The sequence below is a fragment of the Hyla sarda genome, chromosome 13 (assembly GCF_029499605.1).
Source record: "Hyla sarda isolate aHylSar1 chromosome 13, aHylSar1.hap1, whole genome shotgun sequence".
NCBI classification, from domain to species: domain Eukaryota; kingdom Metazoa; phylum Chordata; class Amphibia; order Anura; family Hylidae; genus Hyla; species Hyla sarda.
The window spans coordinates 12,539,407-12,554,162 of record NC_079201.1 but is presented as its reverse complement, the minus strand read 5'-3'; the positions used below and the strand labels follow the sequence as shown (position 1 = coordinate 12,554,162).

Here is a 14,756-nt window from a genome sequence, read left to right as displayed (position 1 = left end):
TAGTGACAGTATCCTTATTAATATCAAAGCCGTAACCTTTCCCAACGAGTCAATAGAATGTTATTTAGTGTGGGACGGAGTTTTGTGATCAGTATTGAATTTAATTTAGTGGAGGGCAGGCGCCTGATCACTGGCGAGTGTCATTCAGTCGGTGGAAGACGGAGTGATTGGCGATGCGCGGCGCAGTGGAGGACCGCCTAATTGATCTGTACTAAGTGTTATTCATTAGATGACAGGCCCATTGGTAAGCAGGGAACAGGCGGATGGAATCCGAGATTGGGCGTTTGGGTTATTTTCAGCTGTCTTTGTGTTGATCTGCTTGGACTTCTCATGGTAGGACATAATAAGACAACACCATTGAGTAAGCCCAGGAGGCAAAATTGTAATTGTGAATAGGGCCAATTGCTGCTACATCCTCCGGTATTGATTGTATTGTTATACAGGAGGTCAAGCTGACATACATTCTGTCTTTGTAGGAAGCTACGTGTAACCTCGAATAATAAGAGTGGGGGTGGAAGAGGATGAAGGCTTCACCATGTTTTGTCCACATTGACATTTCAGACACTGTACAGGTTCCTTATTAGTGCAGTACATTAGGCCCAAAGGGGTTAAATTAGGGCCAACCTATTAACCATATTGTTACAGAGCTGGATGTGGATCCACTGTCCTGTGTGGCTGATGACACGGCCGTATGGGGGAGCGGAATCTAAGGTGCCGCTGGTCTTCACCAGAGCCCGCCACAAGGCAGGATGGGCATGCTGCGGCAAGTAACAACCAGTTCGCTACCCCCGATACGACTCGGCCACACAGGTTACTGGGCGAGGCGAAGTACAGTAGGATGAGGCAAAGACAAAGTCGGACTAAGCAGAAGGTCAAGGCAGGCGGCAAAGGTTTGTAGCCTAAATAATGTAGCGGAAGGGTCAGAACACAGGCTAGGCAAACAGACAAAAGGTTACGCTTAATCTCAGGTAAAATGGCACATAAATAACATAGCAGAAGGACCAGACACCAATCAGCGGTGCACTGGCCGGCGCGCACGCGCCCTATGAGGCATGCAAACCGCAGCCCGGTCGGGAGAGCGGGGTGGCGAGCGCACACGGTCAGAGCGCTGGACCGGAGTTCTCACCGAAACACATATAGACAATGTTTCTGTCCGCTATCTTTTGTATTAGAAATGGTGCTATATTTATGTAGGCCGTATCGCTAGTGAAGAGTAATAATTGTAAGATAAAAGGGAAGAGGCCACATCAAGAACAACATTTCCCTTGGGGCTGTCTACGTAGAACTGCTTGGCCCGATTGTGGATAGACCTTATTCTTGTATGGGAACCCTGGCCTCCTACATGCCTCCCCTTATATGCAGCCCTGTATATATGACTTATGCTGGGCCCCACTTTGTTGAAACAGTTAGTACTGTAATAGAGATTGGTAGATGGTAGGTTGGCTGTGAAATGGATGGAGTACAGTGGCTCGGTAGTCTAAGCGGGAAGGAACTAGATCGGGGCAGGCAGTGCCAGCCTTGGTGTTGTTAGGTCCGGAGCGTCTGCTAGAGTAGAAGTGATTGGTCAATTGCCCTTGTGATTCTTGCGTCTGAACCCTGGCCTCCTACACGTTCCCATTTATATGAAGCACTCAAGGCATATATGTCGGGCCCTACTTCGTTTAGTGTGACACAATTAGAACTGTATAGATTAGTAGATGGTAGGTTGGCTGTGAAATGGTTGGAGTAGAGTGGCCTCGGTAGTCTAAGAGGGAAGGAACTCGAGTGGGACAGGAAGTGCCAGCCTTGGTGTAGTTAGGTCTGGAGGGCCTACTAGGACTGTGTAGAGAAACACCAGCCTGAAGGGTACCAGTTAGGGGTAAGTGGTATGTTGAAACTTATGGGAAGCTGTAGATAGTCATATAGGGTGCTGAGTAAGACACTTTTTCTCATTTGGAGGGCCACAGTTTGAGACCACTGCTCTAAATCATTACTGGCCTAACCTTTGGCACAGTTATTCATATGTTTGAGTCAAGACCCCCCCCCCCCCCCCCCTACCAAACATAATAAATCTTGGACAGCAATTTGTATGGTTTGAACAAACAGGAACAAAGTGTTCCGAACGCTGGAGCCGGCGCCGGGAGCTTGTGACATCATGTCATGCCCCCTCCCATAGACTTGCAATGAGGGGACGGGGCGTGACGTCATGAGGGGCGGAGCTATGACATCACCAGCTCGGCTTCAGCGTTCGGAACAGTTTGTTCCAAACGTTGAGTAGCGGAGTACCCCTTTAAAGGAGAACTCTAGCCAAAATGAACTTATCCCCTAACAGGACCCCGTCTGTCAGTAAGGAGCACATGGGTCTACTGGTAGACGGCACACTCTCCATTAATTTCTATGGGCGCTGCGGTGATGCCCAATTTCCCACTTGGGTCTCCCAACTGGTACCAGAAAGTTAAACAGGTTAGTAAATGACTTCTTTTAAAAAATCTTAATCCTTCCAGTACTTATTAGCTTCTGAATACTACAGAGGAAATTCTTTTCTTTTTGGAACACAGCGCTCTCTGCTGACATCACGAACACAGTGCTCTCTGATGACATCTCTGTCCATTTTAGGAACTGTCCAGAGCAGCATGTGTTTTCTATGGGGATTTTCTCCCATGCCGGACAGTTCTTAAAATAGACAGCATTGTGTTCATGATGTCAGCAGAGAGCTCTGTTGTCATGATGTCAGCAGAGAGCACTGTGCTCGTGATGTCAGCAGAGAGCTCTGTGTTCCAAAAAGAAAATAATTTCCTCTGTAGGATTCAGCAGCTAAGAAGTACTGGAAGGATAAAAAAAATTAATTGAAGTAATTTACAAATCTGTTTAACTTTGTGGAACCAGTTGATACCGGAGTACCCCTTTAAAGCTAAATTCTATTCTACGGTGAAATGGATGTGTTTACCTTTATTTTAATCCCTAAATATCATGCAAGGTGACTGCTGTTTTGAAGATGGAGTAAGTTCGGCAACACAAGTAAAAAAGAATAAGATATCAGATTTGTCTAATAGAAGAACAGAATTCCGATTATACAAATGATACACTTCATCTAGTCTTTGTCTTTTCCCCTGGAGGTTCCCTAAAACGCTGTTACATGTACGGATGCCAATTATTTCACCGTACGCCTATCCTATCCGCATTATACCCCCAAAAAAAAACATTCAAGCCGGTTGTTAAAGGAGACTTACTGGAGCCCAAATTGAAAGGACTGTACTCCGGCGCCGACTCTATAAATGGTGAGGAATATCGGGATTGTGAATTGGCCATTAGGTACGGAGGGATGTCAGTCACTATTGTAAGTGTGGGATCACAGAGGGTAGGCGCTGGTTTAATCTATTCATTAGAAAAGGTTGTGTTATTACCAGCACCGACCGCAGTTATTATAGAGTAAGGATGTGGAGTGTAAAGCCCGTCTAGTCTGTCAGTCCTTCTCCACTAACTAGCTTGAAAGGCGTCAGTATTCAGGAAAAAAGCGGATTATTCGTGGAGTCCTGAATGATGCATGTGAAGTCTTTCGGTCCTATGACCTGCGGCGGGATAGAATTTTCCCGTTGACTATTCATGGAGATCTGTTTTTCTGATCTTACCCCGGACTTATACTCATACATATGACCTGTGAGTATAATGTGGAATTCTACATCTACAGGCCGGTCAGCCCCCGCCAGGCTTCTTTTTGATGATCGTCTGTGATCATGTATTTATCTGGGCTGGATGTAGCTCAAAGGGGCTGATATTTTATTAATAATTACATGTAACTAATTAGTTAATATTTTAACTGATAAGTTTAAAAAAAATAATGCTCCTATACAGTGAGTATCAAAAGTTTGGGCACCCCAGGAAAAAATTGTATTACTGTGCATAAAGAGGCCAAGGAAAGACGTCAAATTACAGATCAGACATTCTTATAATATGTCAACAAAAGTTAGATTTTATTTCCATCATTTACACTTTCAAAATAACAGAAAACAAAAAAATGGTGTCTGCAAAAGTTTGGGCACCCTGCAGAGTCAATATCTTGTGCTGCCCCCTTTGGTAAGTATCACAGCTTGTAAACGCTTTTTGTAGTCAGCCAAGAGTCTTTCAATTCTTGTTTGAGGTATCTTTGCCCATTCTTCCTTACAAAAGTCTTCCAGTTCTTTGAGATTTCTGGGCTGTCTGTCATGCACTGCTCTTTTAAGGTCTATCCATAGATTTTCAATTAAGTTGAGGTCAGGAGATTGTGATGGCCATGGCAACCTTCAGTTTACACCTCTTGATGTAATCCCCCGTGGATTTCGAGGTGTGTTTAGGATCATTATCCATTTGTAGAAGCCATCCTCTCTTTAACTTCAGCTTTTTCACAGATGGCATCAAGTTAGCATTCAAAATTTGCTGAAATTTTATTGAATGCATTTTTTCCTTCTACTCCTGAGATGTTCCCTGTGCCACTGACTGCAATACAACCCCAAAGCATGATTGATCCACCCCCATGCTTAACAGTTGGACAGAGGTTCTTTTCATTAAATTCTGTTCCCCTTCTTCTCCAAACATACCTTTGCTCATTCCGGCCAAAAAGTTCAATTTTAACCTCATCGGTCCACAGAACTTGTTTCCAAAATGCATCAGGTTTGTCTATATGTTCATTTGCAAAGTTCAAACGCTGATTTTTGTGGTGAGGACGTAGAAGAGGTTTTCTTCTGATGACTCTTCCATGAAGACCATATTTGTACAAGTATCTCTTTATAGTGGAATAGTGTACCACAACTCCAGTGTCTGCCAGATCTTTCTGGAGGGATTGTGCAGTCAAACGTGGTTTTGAATTGTTTTTCTCACAACCCTGCGAGCTGTTCTGTCTGATATTTTTCTTGGTCTTCCAGATCTTGCTTTAACTTCCACTGTTCCTGATGACTGCCGAACAGAGGATATTGACATCAGTTTCAGATTTCTAGACAACTGCTTAGAAGAACCCATGGTGCTGATTGTTGGGGCAAGGTCTGGGTATTTAAAACCTTTGAGATTGACATCACTTGGTCTTCCCAGATGATGATTAATAACAATCCATGACATGGCAGGTCTCAGCTTTGCAAAGGGGGCAGTGCATGCTATAAATTCTGCAGGGTGCCCAAACTTTTGCAGATGCCATTTTTTTGTTTTCTGTTATTTTGAAAGTGTAAATGATGGAAATAAAATCTAACTTTTGTTGACCTATTATAAGAATGTCTAATCTGTAATTTGATGCCTTTTGGAGATTTTTCCATCTTTCCTTGGCTTCTTTATGCACATTAATGCATATTTTTTACCTGGGGTGCCCAAACTTTTGATCCCCACTGTATGTTACTCACTAGGTCTTTCAGATGCTTTACATGTCTTTTTTATGTGTCTAGCTTCTGTATTTGTCTCACAAATCCCTCTGTTCTGCTGCTCACTCATTCTGACATCCGTTGCTTAGGAAGGGGTGTGTCCGAGGCAAGTACTGAGCCCGCCCTGACTCACCATGCACTCACTTCCTCCCTGAGTCTGCTGTTCTGTGCTGAGTCTCTTCACCCAATCACTGCAGGCTGCTCTTTAACCCCCTCCTCTCTGTTTTCATGCTGCAGTCTGATAGGACAGGAGTGAGCACAGAGGAGTGTTAGTCCCGCCCTTACTAACATCCTTTGTATAATGCTGGGTGTCCCATTATGCAGAGTGTCCCAGGGGTGGGACCCCCGCGATCAGGCATCTTATCCCCTATCCTTTGGATAGGGCATAAGATGTCTAGGGGTGGAGTACCCCTTTAAAGATGAAAAAAATTGTCACCTGCCCCAATCCCGTGGCAGTAAGATAGAAACAGTGGGCACTAGGAGCCATCAGACCAGGAGCTTCATGGGATCAGGGCAAGTGAGTATGGTTTCTTATTTTTAATGCAAAAATATATCATATGATCTTGTAATGTTCTGGGCTAGGGATTGGTTAATGTTTTCATAGTTTCCAGTCCATTATTATTGCTGTACACATATCCAGTTTTTAACCTTGAACCACTTCCGATCCCTGTGTTTTGTAATGTAATGTCAGAATGACAGCGCCATAAAGTGACGGGTAAAGGTGTCCTGACACTATAGTGATATACTCAAACAAAAAAAAAATTCTAAATATTTTTAAGTGCCAATGCCTGTGCAGACAAGAGCCTTAAATCACTATTATATGTAAGCTCATAGGCAATGTGTATATCTTGTATACTCTATTATAGGATAAAGGCCTTTATTCTGCCCAACGTGAGTTATGTCTCTGTAGAAAAATTACCCTTCTGAAATTCTCTATCACGGGACAGGAGATTTTAATCAAAGATTTGGCGTTCGGCGTGAATTATTTATCATCCAATACAGAAGGAAACAAATGAGCGCGGCTCCGCACCGCGGGTATAGCACAGGCCTCTGGGGCAAACAGGATCCACATAAAGAAGCAAAGTATTCACGGACGGGCCTGATATATATATATATACTACAGATATAACCGCAGGATAGGACAGTGTACTGAGGAGGACTACAGAGGGGATGGATAGATAGATATGAGATAGATAGATATGAGATAGATAGATATGAGATAGATAGATAGATAGATAGATATGAGATAGATAGATATGAGATATATAGATATGAGATAGATAGATAGATATGAGATAGATAGATAGATAGATAGATAGATATGAGATAGATATGAGATAGATAGATATGAGATAGATAGATAGATAGATAGATATGAGATAGATATGAGATAGATAGATAGATATGAAATAGATAGATAGATAGATATGAGATAGATAGATATGAGATAGATAGATATAAGATAGATAGATATGAGATAGATAGATATGAGATAGATAGATAGATAGATAGATATGAGATAGATAGATAGATATGAGATAGATAGATATGAGAGATAGATATGAGATAGATAGATAGATATGAGATAGATAGATAGATAGATAGATAGATATGAGATAGATAGATAGATATGAGATAGATAGATATGAGATAGATAGATATGAGATAGATAGATAGATATGAGATAGATAGATAGATAGATAGATATGAGATAGATAGATAGATAGATAGATAGATATGAGATAGATAGATAGATATGAGATAGATAGATAGATATGAGATAGATAGATATGAGATAGATAGATATGAGATAGATAGATAGATAGATATGAGATAGATAGATATGAGATAGATAGATAGATAGATATGAGATAGATAGATAGATAGATATGAGATAGATAGATATGAGATAGATAGATAGGAGATAGATAGATAGATATGAGATAGATAGATATGAGATAGATAGATATGAGATAGATAGATATGAGATAGATAGATAGGAGATAGATAGATATGAGATAGATAGATATGAGATAGATACGAGATAGATATGAGATAGATAGATGTGAGATAGATAGATATGAGATAGATAGATATGAGATAGATAGATAGATATAAGATAGATATGAGATAGATAGATACGAGATAGATAGATATGAGATAGATAGATAGATAGATATGAGATAGATAGATATGAGATAGATAGATATGAGATAGATAGATAGATATGAGATAGATAGATATGAGATAGATATGAGATAGATAGATAGATAGATAGATATATATGAGATAGATAGATATATATGAGATAGATAGATAGATATGAGATAGATAGATATGAGATAGATAGATACGAGATAGATAGATATGAGATAGATAGATATGAGATAGATAGATATGAGATAGATAGATAGATATGAGATAGATGATAGATATGAGATAGATAGATATGAGATAGATATGAGATAGATAGATAGATATGAGATAGATAGATATGAGATAGATAGATAGATATGAGATAGATAGATATGAGATAGATAGATATATATGAGATAGATAGATAGACAGATATGAGATAGATATGAGATAGATAGATACGAGATAGATAGATACGAGATAGATAGATAGATAGATATGAAATAGATAGATATTAGATAGATAGATAGATAGATAGATATGAGATAGATAGATAGATATGAGATAGATATGAGATAGATAGATAGATATGAGATAGATAGATAGATAGATAGATAGATAGATATGAGATAGATAGATAGATAGATATGAGATAGATATGAGATAGATAGATAGATAGATAGATATGAGATAGATAGATAGATAGATAGATATGAGATAGATAGATATGAGCTAGATAGACATGAGATAGATATGAGATAGATAGATAGATATGAGATAGATAGATACGAGATAGATAGATATGAGATAGATAGATAAGAGATAGATATGAGATAGATAGATAAATAGATAGATATGAGATAGATAGATAGATATGAGATAGATAGATAGATAGATAGATATATATGAGATAGATAGATATGAGATAAATAGATATGAGATAGATAGATAGATATGAGATAGATATAATATAGATAGATAGATATGAAAATTTAATGAGTTATGTGATACATTCCGTCTCTTCAGTGCTTGACCTGGGCAGCTGACTGCACCAATTATCTGACCCCTTGTGCCACCTGGTCCGCAAGGCTCATGGGGTACTCACACCAGGACCCCTCTCAGAGGGGGCAACTGGGTACCTCCTAGCTGCCGAGTCTAACCTCCATATCTTGGAGAGGGATAAAGAGAGAAGACACGAAGCCAAACTGGTTGGGTAGCACAGAGTGTCCACACCCATTGCCCCGTTATACCTAACGATACAATACAAGGGTAGATCTTACAGCCACCAAAAAAGCATATAAAACTGTAGCCAAGAGAGGTCTATGGAATCATACAAATGTAACGAATAAGTTAAAATGGCTATTTACAATATGCTTGCTAAAACTGCCACTCACTAGCTCGTTCCCCCTCCCATCGTGTTTGAAACAATGTGTATAAGATGGCGCCTCCAGAGAGAGCTGGACCCAAGATGATAAGACCCACGTGCTGGATGAGGAACACCTACAGATGGAAGAAACCAATCACAAGGACAGTTATTCATGACCTATAATAACACGGCACATTGTTACAGACTATAAAAACCCATGTAACTGTTGTAAATACAGGAAGTATCATTTGCTGAACTTTGTGTCAGTGTGATTTTCTTCTCGTGCATGCACTGATCCTGGTTCGGTTCTCATCCACTTCACAAACAGAGGACCAGAAAAACTATTACCAGTGGACCAACCAATCCAAAAATTAGCTGATATATATATATATATATATATATATATATATATATAGCAGAGGAATAACACCAGAGGGTTTTGTCAGGAGGAAAGCACTGTCTTTGAGAAAGAACAGAATTATAAATGATGGCAGCGGATAAGGCAGACAGGGCCAAGCACAAGTACAAATGCCTTTGAATAGGCATTTATCATAGGATGGAAATGGGACAAAAATTAGGGCCGGTACATCACAAAGAGTTTATCCACTGAGTTCTATATATCATATTAGAATGAAGAATACCGTAAGTAAAGAGGCACTAGGGACCCCGCTCAAAGGAACATCTGCTCTACGCAGGAATACCTTGAGCTATGGCAACGTAGAGAGTCCTGTGTGCGGATGAGTCCCATAAATTAACTTTTTATGAATTTTTATGTTTGAACGGAAAGTAGGCTCGGTTAACCATTCCAGCGCTAGAGCTTTACATGGACTTGTACTTGTACTTCTTCATTGTTTGTAGATACATTTCCGCATACCGTATTTTTCGCCCTATAGGACGCACCGGCATATAAGACGCACCCAATTTTAATGGTGCAAAATCTAGAAAAAAAAGATTCTCCACCCAACAGTGATCTTCAACCTGCGGACCTCCTGATGTTGCAAAACTACAACTCCCAGCATGCCCGGACAGCCAACGGCTGTCCGGGCATGCTGGGAGTTGTAGTTTTGCAACATCTGGAGGTCCGCAGGTTGAAGACCACTGGATAGGAGGTAACACACGTGTCCCTGCCGCCCCGGACCCGTCACTGCTGCCCTGGATGTCGCTCCATCGCTGTCGCCGCTTCCCCGTGGTGTCCCCAACTCTCCGGACGTCTTCTTCCCCGGGATCCACGCTCTCCGTCCGCCGTCATCACGTCGCTACGCACGCCGCTCCTATTGGATGACGGGACGGCGTGCGTGATGACGACGTGATGACGTCAAAGGAGAGCGCAGGCCATGCAGGGGATCCCGGCACGGAGCAGACACCGAGGAGGCAGGTAAAGTCCCTCCCGGTGTCCTGTAAGCTGTTCGGGACGCCGCGATTTCACTGTGGCAGTCCCGAACAGCCCGACTTTCGCTTCAGACGCGGCGGTCAGCTTTGATCGCCGCGTCTGAAGGGTTAATACAGGGCATCACCGCGATCGGTGATGTCCTGTATTAGCCGCGGGTCCCGGCCATTGATGGCCGCAGGGACCGACCTGATAGGTGTGTATTCGCCGTATAAGACGCACCAACTTTCCCCCCCCCCCCAGTTTTGGGGAAGAAAAAGTGCGTCTTATACGGCGAAAAATACGGTAATTCATTTACACTTTGTAGTCTACTAGCCAATAGCAAGAAGAGGGGCTGCAGGGGGCGCGGGGTTAATTTACACGCACGCTTCTAGTCTATAGACATACTGCATACACGGAGGGCTACGCAGGCAGCAGCTCCATAAGGAAATGGATGCGCTTGTTTAGGCGTTCGCAGCATCTCCACGTAATATCCGAAATCTCAGAGGGTCCATAGAGATGGCAGGGATGTGCTTGTGTAGACAAATACAGGATCTCCATACAAACACAATGGCCCTCATTTACTATTGTAATCCCGACATGTTTTGTCTGGTTGTGCACCAGAAAATCTGAGTGCACCAGAATTTGCGCCAGAATTTAGAAACCCGACAAACTCTCCATTTTACTCAGAAAAAATCCCAAAAAGGGGCGTGGTTGTTGGGGAAGGGGGCGTGACTGTCTAAAAGGGACATTTTCACAAAAAAAAAACCCAACATATTTACTAAGGTTTCCACAGAAAATGTTCCGGAATTACTAGTGTAGATTTCTTTGTGGGTTTTAATTCGCTACAATTTTTTTCCACGGTATTTACTAAAGGGGTATTCCAGGAAAAAACTTTTACATATATATATATATATATATATATATATATATATATATATCTCAACTGACTCCAGAAAGTTAAACAAATTTGTAAATTACTTCTATTAAAAAATCTGAATCCTTCCAATAATTATCAGCTGCTGAAGTTGAGTTGTCCTTCTCTCTCGTTGCTCTCTGCTGACATCTCTGCTTGTCTCGGGAACTGCACTGTAGAGTAGAAGAGGTTTGCTATGGGGATTTGCTTCTACTCTGGACAGTTCCCGAGACACGTGTCATCAGAGAGCACTTAGGGTGCGTTCACACTACGGAATCTCCGGTTGCTGAATTCAGCGAGCGGAGATTCCGTCTGGCGGCCGCCGCCGAAAACACTTCGGCGCTAGGGCCACGGGACACTGAGCCATCACCATTGACGGCTGTGCAGTGCTCGCGGAATCCGCGCAAAGAATGAACATGTTCTTTCTTTGCGCAGAACAATGAACGGGTCTCGTTTAAGACCCATTCAAACTAATGTTGAGTTCACACTCGGAATTCCATACGGTGAACGTACCCCAAGACAGAAAATAACAACTCAACTTCAGCAGCTCATAAGTACTTTATTTTTGGGGGGATAACCCCTTAAGAGTACCTGTCATGATCTGCTCCCATCATGATAAACCACCCCCGGCCTTTGTTTTTATTATTTTTAGTTTTCTACCTTGACATTGCTCTGTATTTTCTGCTCAGTCTCAGTCAGATTCACAGACTGGGAAGGGGTGTTCCCCAGCAGGTGTGACATCATCTGAAGCCATACAGGGGAGAACTTCCGCCCTCACTCTGCTACACACCGCCCAGAGCAGTTCAGTGTGAGATGAGCTATGATTGGCTAAGGCTACACCCCCCCCCCCCCCCCACCCCCTCAGCACTCCAGACTGCATTTCCTGATTTTGGACTTCTGCCAGGTCTGCAGGAGTCCAAAGTCTGTGCAGGAGGTGGGAGGAAATGTGCTCTAGACAAGTAGGGAGACACCTAGTGGCAGCTTTTCTAAACACAAATAAAACATAGAAAACTTTTTTTTTTTTAAACAAAGTACATTAGAAAGATTTTTATTTACTATAAGGAGGGCAATAGCAAAAATTAGTTTGAATGAGAGCGCCCATTTAAATAATGTCAGATCCATAAATATGGCCAGGATGTGCTTGTGTAGACCATCACAGCATCTTCATACAAATGTAATCTGTGAAACAGTGATCTTAAACTGTGGCCCTCCAGATGTTGCAAAACTTCAACTCCCAGCATGCCCGGACAGCCAACGGCTATCCGGGCATGCTGGGAGTTGAATTTTTGCAACATCTGGAGGGCCACAGTTTGAGACCACTGCTCTAAAATATCATAAGATCCCTAGACATACTGTAGCCTGGATGCAGGGCTGGCTTGGCTATAGGCAAAACAGAGCACCCTCTTAATAAGAGGGGGCGCCACTCTGCCTCCCGCAAGAAAGTTAGACCAGCATCCGAATCACTCGCTCAGCCAACAGCATGAGGAGGAGGTTTGTTACAGTGTGCCACCCCAGTAGAAAGGTGTTTACATGAGAAGGAAGTTTGTTACAGTGTGTCATCCCAGTAGTAAGGAGATTACATGAGGAGGAGGTTTGTTACAGTGTGTCACCCCAGTAGTAATGAGATCACATGAGGAGGAGGTTTGTTACAGTGTGTCATCCCAGTAGTAAGGAGATTACATGAGGAGGAGGTTTGTTACAGTGTGTAACCCCAGTAGTAAGGAGATTACATGAGGAGGTGGTTTGTTACAGTGTATCAACCCAGTAGTAAGGAGATTGCATGAGGAGGAGGTTTGTTACAGTGTGTCACCTCAGTAGTAAGGTGGTTACATGAGAAGGAGGTTTGTTACAGTGTGTCACCCCAGTAGTAATGAGATCACATGAGGAGGAGGTTTGTTACAGTGTGTAACCTCAGTAGTAAGGAGATTACATGAGGAGGAGGTTTGTTACAGTGTGTCACCCCAGTAGTAAGGAGATTACATGAGGAGGAGGTTTGTTACAGTGTGTCACCCCAGTAGTAAGGAGATTACATGAGGAGGTGGTTTGTTACAGTGTGTCACCTCAGTAGTAAGGTGATTACATGAGGAGGTTTGTTACAGTGTGTCACCGCGGTAGTAAGGAGATTACATGAGGAGGAGGTTTGTTACAGTGTGTCACCTCAGTAGTAAGGTGATTACATGAGGAGGAGGTTTGTTACAGTGTGTCACCCCGGTAGTAAGGAGATTACATGAGGAGGAGGTTTGTTACAGTGTGTCACCCCAGTAGTAAGGAGATTACATGGGGAGGAGGTTTGTTACAGTGTGTCACCCCAGTAGTAAGGAGATTACATGAGGAGGAGGTTTGTTACAGTGTGTCACCCCAGTAGTAAGGAGATTACATGAGGAGGAGGTTTGTTACAGTGTGCCACCCCAGTAGTAAGGTGATTACATGAGGAGGAGGTTTGTTACAGTGTGTCACCTCAGTAGTAAGGTGATTACATGAGGAGGAGGTTTGTTACAGTGTGTCACCCCGGTAGTAAGGAGATTACATGAGGAGGAGGTTTGTTACAGTGTGTCACCCCAGTAGTAAGGAGATTACATGAGGAGGAGGTTTGTTACAGTGTGTCACCACAGTAGTAAGGTGATTACATGAGGAGGAGGTTTGTTACAGTGTGTCACCCCAGTAAGAAGGAGATTACATGAGGAGGAGGCTTGTTACGGTGTGTCACCCCAGTAGTAAGGTGATTACATGAGGAGGAGGTTTGTTACAGTGTGTCACACCAGTAGTAAGGAGATTACATGAGGAGGAGGTTTGTTACAGTGTGTCACCCCAGTAGTAAGGAGATTACATAAGGAGGAGGTTTGTTACAGTGTGTCACCCCAGTAGTAAGGAGATTACATAAGGAGGAGGTTTGTTACAGTGTTGTGTCACACCAGTAGTAAGGAGATTACATGAGGAGGAGGTTTGTTATAGTGTGTCACCCCAGTAGTAAGGAGATTACATAAGGAGGAGGTTTGTTACAGTGTGTCACCACAGTAGTAAGGTGATTACATGAGGAGGAGGTTTGTTACAGTGTGTCACCCCAGTAGTAAGGAGATTACATGAGGAGGAGGTTTGTTACGGTGTGTCACCCCAGTAATAAGGTGATTACATGAGGAGGAGGTTTGTTACAGTGTGTCACCCCAGTAGTAAGGAGATTACATAAGGAGGAGGTTTGTTACAGTGTGTCCCCCCCCAGTAGTAAGGAGATTACATGAGGAGGAGGTTTGTTACAGTGTGTCACCCCAGTAGTAAGGTGATTACATGAGGAGGAGGTTTGTTACAGTGTGTCACCCCAGAAGTAAGGTGATTACATGAGGAGGAGGTTTGTTACAGTGTGTCACCCCAGAAGTAAGGTGATTACATGAGGAGGAGGTTTGTTACAGTGTGTCACCCCAGTAGTAAGGAGATTACATGAGGAGGAGGTTTGTTACAGTGTGCCACCCCAGTAGTAAGGTGATTACATGAGGAGGAGGTTTGTTACAGTGTGTCACCTCAGTAGTAAGGTGATTACATGAGGAGGAGGTTTGTTACAGTGTGTCACCCCGGTAGTAAGGAGATTACATGAGGAGGAGGTTTGTTACAGTGTGTCAC

General features: G+C 42.5%; 1 protein-coding gene across 3 annotated transcripts in view; it reads right to left on the bottom strand.

Annotated features, from left to right (window-relative positions):
• Window positions 1-14,756, bottom strand: part of CDH22 (cadherin 22) — a 257,926-nt gene that overhangs the window by 134,492 nt on the left and 108,678 nt on the right. The window contains exon 2 of one of the 3 annotated variants that reach the window (XM_056550686.1): window positions 8,891-8,996. The exons of the other annotated variants lie outside the window; for them this stretch is intronic. The gene's annotated coding sequence lies outside the window, so the exon portion shown is untranslated. The remainder of the gene's footprint in view (window positions 1-8,890; window positions 8,997-14,756) is intronic. 3 annotated transcript variants of the gene reach the window in all.